General features: G+C 37.8%; 1 protein-coding gene across 4 annotated transcripts in view; it reads right to left on the bottom strand.

The window, feature by feature from the left end:
- Nucleotides 1–16,796, bottom strand: part of UBE2W (ubiquitin conjugating enzyme E2 W) — a 32,711-nt gene that overhangs the window by 15,720 nt on the left and 195 nt on the right. The window contains exon 1 of one of the 4 annotated variants that reach the window (XM_027791977.2): nt 16,081–16,369. The exons of 2 other annotated variants lie outside the window; for them this stretch is intronic. The gene's annotated coding sequence lies outside the window, so the exon portion shown is untranslated. Of the gene's footprint in view, nt 1–838; nt 970–16,080; nt 16,370–16,796 lie in introns of those variants that run through there. One more of the 4 variants, XM_005229905.4, reaches the window with a different exon arrangement.

The raw sequence follows: 16,796 nt of genomic DNA, 5'->3' as shown, positions 1-16,796 counted from the left end.
CTCTGAAAACTTGCTTTGGACTTCTATTTTGAAAGTTTCTACCTTGAACCCAGATGCACACTTTAAAAAGCCTTTTATTTGCAAGCAATTAAACAAATGTTTTGAATTGAAATGTTATGTCATAAAAGAATTGTAAAGGCTGTTATAATTGGTGTACAAACAAAATGAAAAAAACAATGCTAGCTCTTTCATAAAAAAGCTACACACACTACTAACACAGTGAAAAACAGATTAGACTCCTGGTGGTCATCCTTTGCTTCCTGCAGAGTTTAAGAAAATTTCAGATTATAAACACCAACAGTGTTCAATACCACTATTATGAATTAAACTGCAAAAGAACAAAGTTCCAAACCCATTTTACAGATCCTTAATTAGAGTGGCAGAGATGTTTTGAAGTCAATTCTCTTTGTGATACTTCCCAAGACCACCATCAATTAAACCTCAGTGGTAGTCAAACTGTGTACACCTTGTCGTATAGACCGTCATACAGAGAAATATTTAAGAAGTTCCAAGATTAAAACCTTCTGTGATAAGGCAAATTCAAATCCCTTCCCTTAAAAAGGAGACTTGGAAATAACAGGTAAAAAATAGTAAAGAACAAATGTATGTGAGAACAGCAGATAATTCTGTAGATCCATGCAGACCAACTATACAACTCTGTCTTTGCAAAAAGGAACCTAAATCCACTTTAAAACTAAATGAAAAGCAGCCACATTAAGGTATCACTAATCTGAACACACACAGTAATTTGAAAAGAGGAAATATTTTGTTTGTTCTGCATCCTTCCAAAAATCCCATTTATCAACATTTAATCTATCCTCTTATTTGAGGTTTGTACCTTTAGCCCTTTTCTCCAGCAACCATCTTCTCAGTCTAAAACAGTCTCAGTCACTCTTTTATCCATCTCACCAGTGCAAGAATATTCTCTCCAACTGCTTCACAGCTTTTGAGGTCTCACATAAAATACTGATGGTTTGTTCTAAAAAACCGTTTATACAAAGGGAAAAAAAATTAAATTATGTACTTGAGCAGCAGAGTACCACTGAAGTGCTCAGTTCCTCTGATCTTAAAACATTTGCTGACACATGGGGGCCTGTTCAATAAATACAAAAAATACATACAGGCAATGCATTGCTTTTCATCAGTTGCAATACAAAATACACTGAGATCCAAAAATGCATCCCAGAGAAATAACACGAGATACTATCTACACTTTGGGTCAAAAGTAGACAGTAAACAAAATCGTATTTTTGAAGACCAAAAAGAAATTATTGTTTCCAAGTTAGCCAGTTCAAACAAGTATCAACATAAGTTCAGTCTGACCTGTATTTGCAGCTCTCCATGAGAATATCAATAAAAAACCCCTATGTCATTCCCATATAAAGCTGAAAAGAGCACGTTGAGTAGAAAATGGATGTTATCTGACTATTTAGCCAAAGAAAGTCAGTAAGCTAGAAAAGCAAGCCTGTAACATTGCTAGCGTTGTAATGAAATGAAAACAAGCTTTAGCAAATAGATTTATCATTTTGAAATAAGGGAATCCACAAAGAAAATCTGACTGTGATCACCTATTACGCATAGAGAGCTACAGAGCAATTCTGATTAAGAGTAAGTTCCTGGGCACAGCTCCACACTGGAAAGGTTGGGAGGGGACGCAGAGGTCAAGGAACCCACAGCTCTTCTAGACTTGTTCTTCATTCAGAGCAATGTCCCAAGGAGAACCCAGTATCAGCAAAAGGTGTTACTCCTTTCAGCCCTACTGTAACCACTCTCACCCTTTGCCTATCTGAAGTATTACCTGTGTTCTCCATTATACTATGCCCTGATGGATTTCATGTATCTCAATATTGCTTCCCTGAAGGGTGAGGCCAAGGAAAAAAAAAAAGAAAGAAAAAAAAAAAAGACAAAAACCCTCAACACCCACACACACCAAATGAAGAGGATCTTGCCTCAGAATTGCAGGCAATCACAACAGAAGACCAACAACTGCTATTTGAGCTGGCATAGAAGCTTTTCAATTTTATTCTCCCCAGCTATACTGACTTATCTTGGATAACTTCCCTTGAAATTAAATGACAAAAATACCATTTTATAACAAATTCCTAGATTTCTCCAGTCCTCACAGTGACAAGAACTCTAAAAGCATTAGACAGCTCAAGGAGAAACAAATGCTTTTAAAGAATTCCTAAGTATTACTACTCTCGCCACTACAGACAGAAGCAAGGCAAACTCTACACAGAATTACTTCTACTGGACCAACTAATACACATTTAATATGTGATGCTTGTGAGAATATAAGCCCTTATTTGGTTTTTTTCCCAACTGGAATAATAAAATAATAGTCTCTCTTTTACAACGTACTACTGTTCCATCAACTATGCCATACAAATTAACCACACCTTATCTGATGAACATAGTTGGGTATCTTTAATAGGATTTCACAGACACTTTCACAATTTCATTTCTTCTATCAAGCATCAACTCATTTCTGTACAGACTAACAAATAGCTGCCTATAGACGTTTTCCAGAAGAAGGTCGAGAGTAATTATAACAACTGTAACAAAATGGTAGAGGGCATCATGGCCTACCATCCAGAATTCATTCAAATACTGAAACAATGTTTTACGAGGGGGGCTAACTAATATTTAGAAAATTGTCTTTTAATCAACGCCTCTGGTCAGTACATTCCAATGTTTGACTCCCCTCATGGTATAAAATATTTCTTTTATATATTATTGGAGTATCTCATGTTCCAATTTGTGTTTTGCCCCTTGTCTTCCCACTGTGGCTCCATTTCCCCCAACACCCCCCCATTAGGTTGTTGTAGGCATCAGAAAGACCCTCTCTTTGCCTTCTTAAAGGCGAAGAAATCCAGTCATCTCTGTGTACATCATGTAGTTCAGCCACTAACCATCTTGGTGGCCATGTGCTGGACTCACTCCAGTACATCAATGTCTGCCTTGTACTGGGGCTCCCTAAAGAAACTACTCCAGATGTGGTCTCAAGTGTCAGAGGGGAAGGAGCACTCCCGTTGGGCTGCTGGCTATATGCATGCACAGCCCAATATGCAGCTAAGCGTATTCAGAAAATTTGGAAAATAAACTCTACAGATATTATGAAGGACTATTTTTTCTTCCTCTCTCCCTTACCACAACTTAAAATAATTTGTCTCATGTTGTGTTTCATTAATAAACAAAACTGGATTATCACAAGCCAGATCTAGTTTTTTTTAAAAAAAATAATTCTTAAATTAAGCCCTTGAAGGCCAGACTCACACAGTTTAATTAGGAAATTGAGCTCCTGGTTACCACAGTAACTCAGAAAACGTCTGAGGTTTAAATGCAACAACTTGAAATTAATTCCTCTCTGGTGTTTAGCAATATTTGCACTAGCTAACCAAAGAGGTTACAAAGAACACTGATTTTCTCAGGGTAACGCTGTCTAAAGACTACTGTAACATCATGCACAAATCCAGAAACATGTACTCTTAGCTTCGAGATAATTCAGTTACGTGCTTTTTAAAAAACCATGACTGATATACCAAGCCCACACATCACATACAAAAGGCACACTGCAACTGCAAGTTTCTGAAATTAAGCTTTTAAAAAGGAACAATTTCAGAGGGGAAAAAAAGCCTTCCTTGTATTTGACAGCCATGAATACAGAAAACTTTTTGAGGCACAAAATTCTTAAGAATTAGCAGCAACATACATAGCCGGAAAAAGTATAATGGATTAACACTTTTCAGACAATTTAAATTTCTCAGATTCTACAAATAAGAGACAGTTAAACACTTGAAGATACCTCAGGGAAGTCACCTCTCCATCTTTCTAACAGAAGGATGGATTAAAGATTCTTAAAATATCCTTGTAGTTAAAAATCTTTAACATTTTCCACATCACCCTATCTCTTGCTTTTATAATTAGAAGAATTTTCTTCACAGTAAGAGGTCTAGGTGATTGAATAAATTATGTCAAATTACTTCTCTTGGTCTTCATGGATACAGAAGTGAATTCTTTTACCTATTTGAACTTACTTCTTCCTCAGTCTTTACTCAACTGAACACTTCGTTCTTTTAAGCCAGTGCAGACGGCCCTCGAAATACCCTTTAGAAGTCCACTCAGCTGGACAGAAAACACCCACTCTTAGACACCCAGCTGAAACAAGAGTGATTTTACTACAACCAAACTACAGCTGTGATACCTTGAGAAGTGGTCTTTGCAGTTAATAAGGAAAAAAACTCCATCAATTTCTATTTTAATGATTTATTTATATAGATATATGTAAAATGATTTAATAATGATTTTAACACATTTTTCTTGTGAGTTTATTCACATGTCACACTAACGCAAGACAAAAATATTTGCAGTCAGAATACAGCTACTGCTCCACTTTCACAATAGTTACCACGCAGTAAAGGGAGGAAATCGTTAGTTCAATGTGATTCTTCTGAAACTCATTTTGCCTACTTTTTATCTAGGTACTCACAAGTTGCCTATTATATCCTATAGGTATCAGAGACTATTCGGTTCACTGATTTCCAGAAGCCACCCTTCCACATGACAGCAGAATTAAAAAACAGCATTTATAATCTGAAAACTCACTCAAAGTAATTGTCAAAAACCTCAGATTCAGTTGTTTAAACAGTTAAATATACCCCAAACCAACCCCCCAGTTGAATCCTAGTGACTGACATAATATCCAATGCCTAAAAGGTATTGAATCTGTCCTTTTGTTTGGTCTGATTTATTAAGTATCCGTGTCATCTGTACTTCCCTTTTCTATTCACAGGCTCATACCTTTCTTCATCTTTCTAGTATTTTACAAAACTTTTTTTAATACTTTTTGGATCTGCTGATTTAAAACAATGAACCATGGACAGATTTCACTCTTACATGCTCGTCCCTTCCTTTCATATTGAGCTTTAGCAGTAATTACTTATTTTCACTGTTCTGTACAAAGCCTTTTCAATCTTCCAAGTCACTAAATAGCTTCTCATGTAGCCATACTGCTTTTACTATTATTCCTATATTTTTTCCACATTGAGACAGCTTGTCACTGTAATTTAGTATTTTCTTCTAGAAACCTGTAGCCCTTCAACACTCTTGATTATAAGGAGTCCCTCTTTATTTACAGATCTCCAGCTATGTTAAGACATGCATATCTAAAGTCAGTATCATTATTACTTCTGCTTTTTTTCTTACTATGGATCAGGAATACCTTTTTTTTTGATCACATATTCAAGTTGCTTTCAGCCTCTCAACCAGCTCCTTTAAGTCAAAACACAAGCTAGTGTAGCTACTCACTCCCACAGTAACTTCCAGAGAGATATTTTCTATACATTGATATGCTCTGGAAGGTGAGAATTCTACACAAAGTATCACCAGGAACCTCCAGACATCCTCACTGTCACCAACTTCCTCAGTTGGGATCTGTGCTTGATGTACTGTTCTTTCATATCACAAGACCATCTTTCCAATGTTTCTGCTAGTCCATCTTAAGATTTCATACAGGAACTCCTTTCTTGCTTGTCACGGACTGCAATCACGGAGTTAAATAAAGGGAGAATGAAGAATGCACAGGCAATCTTAATTTAATCTTTTCCTTATTTTTGAGAGAGGAGTTTATGCTTAAATATTCTTTTAATACAAGTTCCAAATAAACCAAAATCAAAAAGTATCACAATACTAAAAAACATTCACTATCTAGAGGGAAACAGAACAGCAGAGTAGCAAGATCAGAAAACCGAGGCTGGCTAACACCATAGTCCTTCAAATAAAGGAAGAAACAGCTGCAAAAGGCAGAGTAGTGACACAACCAGTGGTTTATACAAATATTTCCAAAAAGGTGGAAGTCTTTGTAATGAAGATTACTTAATTCACCTACCTCTACAGGGAAGGATGATTCAAGGATGAAATCAAAACACACAACACTGATCCAAACATCAGTTCCAAAAGAAAGTTTATTCAAGCAGTTGAGACATAACTGACATAGCAGTGGCTTGTATTCTGTTGCTAATTCTGTCAAATAGGATTTGTGCAACCCCTTCATTTATCCTCCCCAGATTTTTCCAAAGTGTCAAGCCCATAAGACTCAAAGCATGTGAAGCGAAGAACACAAAATTAACTGGCATCAGTGGAGTAAAATTCCTGCCGGCTCCCCAGACAGCTTGCAAGCACCTGTATCATTTCAGTCCTGATAGACCGCGCTCACTGTCTGTCATAGTTCAAGTTAAATATATCTCTGAAGCCAATAGCTTCTAGCACCTTTGCTAAGCAAAAATACATTCTTCTTCCTCCAAACTGGCACACATCTTACTTGGCCACCTCTGGAACTGGTGCAGCAATATCTCAAATGCCACAGCTGAATTCTCACTTGTGTTGATTCCTGGTGAATCATAAAAAGAAGCAGAAGGTAGGGCAGAAGCATATAAAGATGCAATACGTGAAAAGGGGGAGAGGGTAGCAACTTAGGACAGGAAGAGGTTTGAAAGTTGATAACATGAGTATTTCAGAATGCATCTTCTAGAACCAGATAGTTTGGTTACTGTGCACCATTACGCTAGACATTCTGTATCACATGAATGCTTATTAACAGACAGAAAATTATTTCACTGATCCCTGTGACCCTGTCAGCTACATCAAAAGGCAATATCCTATATTCCTAAAGCATGCATGATGGCATCATGATCACATTTCCCAAAACCAGGGATCTTTTTTCTGATTCTACCACAAACAAGGATTATACCCATGGACAGACAGGTAGACAGACTTGAACCACAATCCCTGACAATGCAACCATGCAGTCAAAGGTATTTTCCTCTTCTACCATGAAAAACTATCTAGCTCTTGTAGGTATGCGAAAATCGCTTTTTTTTTTAAAGGCATTGAGAGAGGTATCACAGTATCAGGTGTCTCTTTCCACTTCTAAGCCCATTGACAGAATTCTTAGAACAGCTTTGCCCCTCCATTGGAAAACAGGAGCCTAGAGAGTTAAACAAAGCTATGTGCGAACAAAAACATGTGTACAGTGAAAAAGCAAGGCACCCTTAGTTATATGGGTCACTACCAAGTACAAATTATGTACCTACAGCTGAGAGCAACTAAGATAGCCAACAAATATTGTTTAATGTATGATACTTCATGACTGGAGTGGACAAAGAATACATACAGTGCTGCACTGGCTTTGTTGATTAGCAGTAAAATATTAACACCATAATCCAATCAAGTTCAGCTGTGTGCCCATACTCCTGGCTTATTATCTCCTTGGAGCCAAAAATATAAACTTTATAAAGGTGAATGATACAAAATAAAATTGAAGAAAGATCAATGTATATATTCAACTGCTTTATCTTTGCAGTTCTTGAATATTCCACTTTTTGGTGTTTCAAGGAATGCTGTATGAAATGTGCAGTGTCTTAAATGGGTAAACTAAATGATAAGCTTAGACAAACACTATACCTATGAACAACCTTTAAGACAGACTTGAAAGTCTATTTTAGAGACTTTCCTCTTTTTGAGAGAAAGGAAGGGAGAGAAAAACTGAGCTGATTAAACCAAATGAAGACTCAGTACAAGACAGGATATATCGAGGGCAGTGATAGGAGTATGGTAGAAAACAGCTGGGAGAAAAGCAATTTTTCTCTACCTGCAGAGCAGAAACCTACCAGTAGAGCAAAAAGTGGGAAACGGGCAAACAGCTTCTGTTCATTTCTGCTGGAGGAAGAGTTCTATCACCACACCTTCTTTTACCACTAAAACAAGCTGTGATGGGCAATTAAGGTGACACATGGAAGCCTTTTCACCTGGAGTGGTAGGGACTCTACTAGCCATGTTCAGTTAGGCAGTATCATGAGGATATGACAAAAAGACAGAACAGCAACTTCACTGATGAGGAAGCACGGGTGTCCAGAACATCTCACTTGAATACTGTTAGAAACCTATTTCCACGCACTCTAATTCCATTCTCTTTGTTGCAATGATTCAAGAAAGGAGTAGCCTTCCAAGGTCAAGCCTTCCTAGGTACCATAAACTCAAATCTGAATTTGTCTTGTAAATCAAAGAGGAAAAGAAACGAACTCATAAACAGTTAAAATTTAAAAATCAATCCCTCAGGGGCTCTATTCTTCTACTTTATGCTGGTAAAGCCACTGCACCCTAGGGAGACCTAACAATTTTTCTTCAGTAACTACCAACTATTCTCTTCCACACCCAAAGATTTAGATGTATCCAGCAAACTGTCAGTGCAAAAGCACTGTCAGTACTATGATGGAGTCCTAGCAAATAATTTACATTTTACTTAAGAGCTACAGGCTGCCACCTTCACCCTTACTCAAGTTATAAAATGTTTCACAAAAAACGTCCTTTCTGTTTTGAAGAAGCTTTTGCATGCAGGAAACAGATTTCTTCAAGCTCTCCCTCACTGAATGAATGCAAAGCAGTAACCCCCTACCAGAACAGGAAGAGCTGTTAACAGGCTGCAACAACCGTGTTGTTACACCACCACCATGTTGATTCATAAGCAAAGCTGTTGCTACTCTGCTAGTGCAACTTACTAGCCTGAGAGAGTAAGATCAGCAACAACTCTATTTTCATTATTTTGATTCTTCCATTCACACATTTCTTACAGAAAAGTATCTCAAATCCAGAATATGACATTCTAAACACTGGGTAGATAGCCCTACTTTTCAAACAAAACGCCTCTACAGAAAAAAGAAAACCCATACCACACCCCAAAAAACCAACACACACACACCCTGCATTTTTAACACTGTTAAGTATTGCTGGAACTGATTGCATGTTACTCTCCAATTAGAAACCTAACTTTAAATACCAGAAACTCTCAAAGGCAAAAGAAACAAGGTAAAGATTAAAAATTGTGAAATTTAAGAAAAAATTACCTGCTACAGTCCATCTTGATACTTAAGGAAGCTAAAGAAAATATGACGGTTCCTATAAATCAAAAAAATCCTTTGTTTCCTAATCAATCATGCCATTCAAGAAAGCCCCTGCAGAGTATATTCCTTAATTCAGCTGAAAACATTTGGCCCAGACTACCAAACTCACAAACCATCCAGACACTTGATTATCAGAGTCCTGCATGAATTTCTCCTAATTGAAGTTCTCCTGGTAAGTTTTAATCATGGCCCAGAGGAGGAAAGAAAGATCATTGTCTGGATGTGCCCAATTAAGGCTTCAGCAGGACACATAACAAAACAGCCTCACAAAATACCCTGTCTATAAAAAATAATACCAGGATTTGAATTTGAAAAATTGGTTTTCAGTTGTGTCTATTTTTGGCTGAATATCAGGTTTTCAATCTGTACTGAGAACGCAGAAGCAGATTAGTCTCCTCCTCCTCATTTCTAATAAAACATGTTAACATCTGGCAACCCAGTTCTAATGTTGTTTTCCCAGACCAAGCCATACTTCAAGTTCTAAATGTCAGGCATTTTGTACATTTCTCTCTTTTTAAACGAACCAAAAGACAATGTATGAATCTTTTAATGAGCTACTTACGAATAAGTTTCCACCACTAATTTTTTTCTTCTTCTGAGCATTCAAAAATATATTAGGTGATGGATTCGGGGGGTGGGAGGAAGGATTGTTGATTTCCCAGTTCGGTAACAGAGTATTACCTACACATGCTCCAAAATATTCTAAAATATTTGATTGAAAGATCAAAGCAACACAGTCCTCTTCTGAAGAGAATAATATGCTTGACTAAAATTTACTAAGAGACAAATTCAACCTGAAATCAGAACTACAGTATAATTAAAGTTAAATCAATAACTACACACACAACACACTGTACTCCAGTCTGAAAAGCTTTTTGCCAGGGAATCATTTTTTTTTTACAATGAATCTGTCATTTTAAAGCAAATTAAGTGAAATTCACTAATAAAGAATAAAATGAAACTGACAGCTAGTCATATGCTTTACAAACTGTGTCTTCAAATGTACCAACACCCAGTACAAGCCTCACACAGTACTAAAAAGTAAAACACAAATAATTTCATCTTTTAAGAGCAAGAGTCTTGCATTATTTGAACTGCTTCAGTTAATGAAACTGATTTAAGACAACAGCAAGGGCTGGCACAATGAGGGCAATCATATGTCTACCCGGGAATTTCTCATCTTTATAAAAAAAGATTCCAAAGGTCGATAACCAAGATGAAATGCTGTATTCTGACAAAAAGCCTTTGGAAGAAAAGGGGGGAAACGTTGGAAGCCACAAACTGTAAAATATTTAAATATTCATCAAATCTGTATCCCTAAAGACGATGGGGAGTGAATTTCTATGCTTAGGAAACTTTACTCCATTTAGTTTCCTTGTCTCTTCTCATTATTGGCTATCAATTTCTAATCAAGAAGAAATAAATAAATCTATGTGAACAAGCAGCATCAACTTTTAGAAAGCATTTTATTCCAGCAGACTTTTAGCCCCTATATTTGCTATACTCTAGTAAACTATTATTATCATTTATTGACACATACAGGATTTTCTTCTTGAGGCTGATCAAGCAGTACTTTTAACTAAGTTGAATAAAAAAGGTAACAAACAACTTTGCAATTATCCAAGGAGAAACAATTATTTTTTAATACTGTGTATGAAAGGATGAAAAGCTAGTATTCTCAATCAGATCACTAATTACCAAAACAAGGTGCCTTGTAATTCCTGCTCTACCACCATTAACTTCTGTCCTTTCTTTTCTAACATATTAATACTGCTCCCAGAAATTATGGGGTTCCCTCCCTTCTTCCCCTGCCACCCCAGACTGATACCTGTCTTTCATTCCAGTGATTAAGGTCACCTCAGAGGGAAAACAAAAAGAAAAAAAACCTGCAAAAGCTGGCACAGATTCCAAAACATCTCTTGAAAGCCCTCACCACCTGTCAAAAGCAGGCAGAAGAAAGGTTACCTGACCTTCATTCTGTCACAAAAGGTTGATTACTGGCTTTTTTTATTTTAAAGCATTTAACTTATTTACTTTGTTTTCATTTGGTTTTAACAAATGAAGTTATAACAGGTTTCAATTAATGGGTAATATAGTCTCTTTCTCCCTTCAAAAGGCAAAAACCCAGCCCCCAGCTGACAGCTCTGTCACAGTCCTTCCCTACTTCAAAACCATGCAAGATACACAAAATTTTTGGCTCCAAGTACTGAGAAAAAGACCTTTGCCACACTCTTCCCCTCTGCACCCCCCAGTGGAAACTTTAGCCTGTGAACTACTTGAAAGTTCATCCCTTGTTTGTAAACCAAGGCTGCTTAAGAGACAGCATCATTATACCAAACACATTTGCATTCACTGAACACAGCCATAACTATGGGTAAACTCAATGGAAGTTGCACCTTCTCTCTTTCATATTAGTAGAGGTAATTTAATCACAATCTCTGGGAGTATTCATAAGTACAGCCTGTATCTGTAAATATATAGTGAGGATCCTTTAGTCTGCAAGTCTTAGCTTGGTAGAATTTAAGCAAACAATTAAAGTGCTTGATCACGTAAGTTTCACACATTGTTTGAGCTAAGCTGCTTTAGCTTATTAATTACAAACTCACCAAGCTTTCCAAGGGAGCAGCTTAATAAGACAACATTCCCTGGCTTTTGCAAACATATTGTTTTCTCTTTTCCCCTTCTGAGAGCTTGAATAGCTAAGCCTAAAAGGAAGTGCAAGACACTATCAAACACTGACCAAAAATATTTACAATCAACCGGAATAACTATTCTTTACAATAAATGCCTGCCTGCTTTTATTTTCCTGATTTAAATCATACACATATTAATGAGATATCAGTGTTCAATGTGACAGGTTGAAAGCATTCATTGTTTTCTATATTTTAGCTATATAGTTGGTCTATTTGGAAGAAAGGTCTGCTGACCAGGGACACTGGTTTCAGTAAACTTGTGTACTACTGCTTTCTTTTCCGGAAGTGAATTCTTTTATTCTAGCTCAAAAAATGAGGCAAATTGTCTCCCAAAACACTATTTATGCAGGCAGATACAAAAACAAGCAAATGAAACTCTCAGGGCCTAAAGCCATAACTTCTGTTTTACTTAAAGACTACAAATTTTAAACTCCACTTGATATTCAACTCACTTTAAGAGATTATAAAAAAAACCCAAGATTAAACTAACTCACTCTGTTAAAATAACTAAAATATAATTTTACATTTATCTTATTTTACTGTAGCATGGCTATATGCCAAAGCTAATATACCACATATCAGTACACACTGATAACTGAAGGTTACATAAAAGACAACAACCTTTTACTGGACAAGAGAAATGCTTTTTGTTCTCCACTCATTCTGGTCTCCATTATTGTACTTGCAGTTTTTCTGTTTAAAAAATTATGGAAATTTTTATCTTCAACAGGGTTTCACCAATGGCACCTCTAAATACTTCAAGTTGTTACTAACGACCAATAATTTAATTGTGTTTTTATCCCAGAACTGGTTATATAGTTACAGTAACCACTAATTTTGTTTTTGTTTTTAAAATATTTGAAACAACACAAACAGCATCCCATACTATGATGTTTAACAGTACAGAACACATGTGCACCACCACTGAAGTTTCAGTTGATTGAAAGCTTTCCTCACTTAAGGTTGGGTCTGTTGGGGATTTTTTGGAAGATGTATTAGAAACAGTTTAGAACTTTTTCCAGGACAAAGCTGTCAAAGTTATTTCCAAATTATTAAATAAAAATGCTGCCAATATTGAAGAAAGATTAAGCAATAAGAAATTGTTCTAAGAACAGCTGAGAACACAGACTTCCACTAAGACAAGACAAGCAGGTAAAGAACAGAACCAAGAAAGTTTAACCTAAAGCATGTGTCTTTTTTTTTTTTTTTGAGATTTCAGTGGCCTGTACACATTCTCCCCATTCTCTACCCCACTGGGTGAAAACATTAAGGTGAAACTTGTGGAAACCTTTTGTATTGATATTGGTTTGGGGTTTGTGACCTCAAACTGTAGCATGAATTCTGCATTTTCACCTAGCACAATTATTTTATTAAAAGCCTGTTTAGACATACATTTTGAAGAAAATCTATTGCTGGAACAAGACCTTTCAAGCAGCACTTTATTTTGATGTCTGCATGTAATTTGATGGCAGCCCACCAACAGGCAGTTTTCAAGGGCAAAAAAAAAAAATCCTGATAACACAAACGCATGATGAAGGTTAACATTCTACACTCTTTACTAAAGCTGTTTGTGTCATTAATTACACTAGTTTGGTATTTAATCAGATTTAAATATATCCACATGTACAAATCTCATGTGTCGAACTTTAAAGAAAAGATGAGAGGTTACTTTGGTGATAAAATGCAAACCTGAAACTGTGCCCATAGCTGTGTTTGTGAAAGCTGTTTAAATATGTCCAATCATAGTACAGGGTTTGAAGTAACCTGGTATTAAAACTGAAAGGAGGGGAAAGGTGAAACAACAGTAATTAAAATGTCAGTATTATGGATAAAGTCAATCTTTCAAGTTGAAGAGGGAAAAAGTATCTGTGAGTTGAGAGAAAGGTCTTAATCGTCTAACACTTTGTACAACAATTATGTATTTTCTGTACATTTTCAACTGAACTTCCTTGGTTCTATTTTCTACCTCCTCTTCTATTCTTAATGAAAGTTCTGTTTCCAGCTGTCCTGAGAAAAAGTATTTACTGCTTATTTCTTCAGCTTTTGCCATATATTTGTTATCTGTAGCTTTACTACTTCAGATTACTAAAGATGCTATACCAAATATTCTGAAGCTAATCCATTCTATTCACTTGTTCTAAACTACTTTCTACTTTTCAGAATATTTCTGGGGTTTTTTTCAGGAAAAAGTTGCACAAACTTGAGCCCTTTCTGGGAAAAAAATCTTGAAAACAGATGCTTTTCCTTCAAGGTTTGTTTGGAGGCTTTGTTTAAGAAAAAAATTATGATTTGCTTAAAGTTATGCAAACCAGGTTTAAACCAGTCCAGTAGTGGCAAATTAGCCAACACTGTGGACAACACTGTGGATAGAAAACAAAAACATAAGAGTCTCATCAACATTGGTTCTATTATTCCAGAAAAAAAGTGTTACAGAAAACTACCATTAAAGAATGTCCACACAGACAATGATCGCAATGAATTTAAATGAGACACATAGAAGCTCAAACTCTCAAGTTTTACAAGTTACTATGCATCAACTCAACCACAGCAGCCCTTCATGTTCAGTACCACCGGTAAAATGAGGTGATTTCTTACGGTTCCAAAACTTTCCTTGTAGATTGACTTAGAACAAGCTGATGAGATAACTCTAGCTTTAAGTTAATCAGAGACATTTCAGTGGATCTGTAAAAATAAGATGTAATTAACCCAGGGCATCATATATTGCTGTCTGAATTTACAGCAGTTTAAGAAGTAACTAAAACTTATTTAACATACCAATATATCATTCTTACCAGAAATATAAAAAAGGAATTGTCATAATACCACAGTGATAAACGACTGGTATAGTCAGAGACTGCAATGAGTTGCACAAACATTTCAATTAAACATTGGGTATTTAAAAACACTGTACATAATCAAAAAAAGGATGTCTCCTCTTTACGTCAGACAACTTACATATTACATGTTAGTACAAATAATAATAAATTGAATGATCCTGAACCAAAAAAATACTTAAAATTATATACAACGGCTTTCTTTGTGAAATGTTTTTTGCACTGGAGATTTAAATGTTAATTAATAGAAGAATTCAGAGCCGTGAAGTCTTGTTCAGCAGGGAAGGTGTCTACTATTCAGAAACTTCCTAATTTTACAGTTCACTTACTAGTTTTCCATTTATGCTTCCTATTTATTTTAAAAAAAATATCCCAGACAACTCTATTTCCAATTTGCTAAACTACATTACTAAATTCTGAGTTTACTAAACTCAGAAAGAGGTCATCAGAACATTATACAACTACCAGTACACAGACAAAAAAAACCCTCCGTAAATTGCCTTGAGCCTCTCATCAAAAGACAACAGAAAACCATTAAAAAAAAAAAAGTGTAATCATACAGCTGGTATTTCTGAAATGAAAGCAATTATAACATTAAAAAGCAATCACCATGGCTGTATTTTCAGGAAATGAGTGCTACCCTCCACACATCTTACTTTGGGGCGACATCTGTCATTCACATATCTTAAACAACGTAATTTGTAATCACTATTTCCCCTTTACTAGGGGGAGCAACAGGAATGAGGGTGAGGTAAGCTGTAGAAGGTAATTTACTAGGCCACAGACAGCAACACAGCAGTTTTACAAAGTCCCACTGAGTGCCTCCTTCAAGTTTCAGAGCTGTCACTCCCCAACACTTTTCACACAGCTTTATAAAAGATACTACTTGATAAACTATTGCCTCTATTTTGCAGTTATTCTTGTGAAAGTCTGAGCGTTAAAAGAAGAGCATTACAAAAATGCATTTGCCAGATAGAGCTGTTAAAAAGAAGGCAGATCAGACTGTCTAAGCTACTGCTAAATGAAGAACATTCTGTACAGTACGTTCGAGTTCTCGATCCCATTTCATTTCAACAACTCGGACGCACCATGGGGTTTTTATGCTTCTAGACTTCACGAGCAGAATTTTTACCCCAAAGTTCAGTGCTTTGACATTTAACTCTTTTTAGCTATGCTAAATTCAGACTATCAGGACAATTAAAATAACATAATTCATTCTGCATACTCTGAGCTGTTCCATTATTAGTAAAAGAAAATGTAAGTTATACTGAACCAAAATGAAAACAGGAAAGAGAAAAGAAAAGAAACAGCAGTCTGAGAAAGAGAACAGAAGCACTAGATCATCCAGATCTAAAACCAAAATGGAAAACTGTAAGAATTCGGGGGAAAGCTGAACAGTCGCAGGTGAAATAAGGAAAGACAGGGGCTACTGCCACAAAACCCAGCAATCTTCTCTCCCGCCCCAGTCATAATAAATCACCATCCACTCCGAGCAGCACACAGTGAAAGCGATCCATTCTTTCAGAGTAATTTCTGCAGCTACTATTTAAGAACTCCTTGGGAGAAGGTATGAATAAATAATTCAGCTGGAAATACCTGTCAAGCAGCAGGGTGTTTCATGCCACTGTACCTACAGCAACCCCATCCAAGTAAAACCAGACGTTATCTAGCCACAGGACCGACACCACATACAATCTCATTTTACCCGAAGAAAGAGGAGCCCACGGGCAGCACGGGCACACGGCCTGGGACAAAACCCGCCTGCCCCAGCCCCCCGAGCCCGACAATCAGGGCGCCGTAACCCCAAAACGCCCGGCAAGATGGAACCGTTGGCCAGTGGCCCCCTCAAACCCTGGGGAGGGGGAGAGGGATCCCTTCGCCTCCCGAGGGAGGGGGCGCACCGCTGCCAAACCTCTCCCCGAGGCAACTCCCCCCCCCCACCCCCGGTGCCTCCCCCCCCCTCCTTCCCCCCCCCCTCCTTCCCCCCCCCCTCCTTCCCCCCCCCCCCCCCCCCCCCCGCCATCCCGCCCCGCCCGCCCTCACTTGCGGCTCCCTCCTCCCCCCCCGCACCCGGCCTCGCCCCTCACCGCCTGCCCCCGCGGGGCGCCGCTCCGGCCCAGCGCCGTACCGGCCCTAGCCCGCCGCCCCCCGCCCTGCCCGGCCCCGCCGATCCCCCTACACCCGCGGCCGCAACCCGCTCCCTCAGCCGCTGCCCCGGCGGCCGCTCGCCGGGGCGCACCACCGCGCACATGCCCGGAGAAACAGCTCGAAACGGCCCCTCCCGGCTCCGGGCCACCCCCGGCTCCGGGCCG

The sequence above is a fragment of the Falco peregrinus genome, chromosome 3 (genome assembly GCF_023634155.1).
Source record: "Falco peregrinus isolate bFalPer1 chromosome 3, bFalPer1.pri, whole genome shotgun sequence".
Taxonomy (NCBI): domain Eukaryota; kingdom Metazoa; phylum Chordata; class Aves; order Falconiformes; family Falconidae; genus Falco; species Falco peregrinus.
The sequence above is the reverse complement of the archived record's forward strand: the minus strand, read 5'-3'. Positions and strand labels throughout refer to the sequence as shown.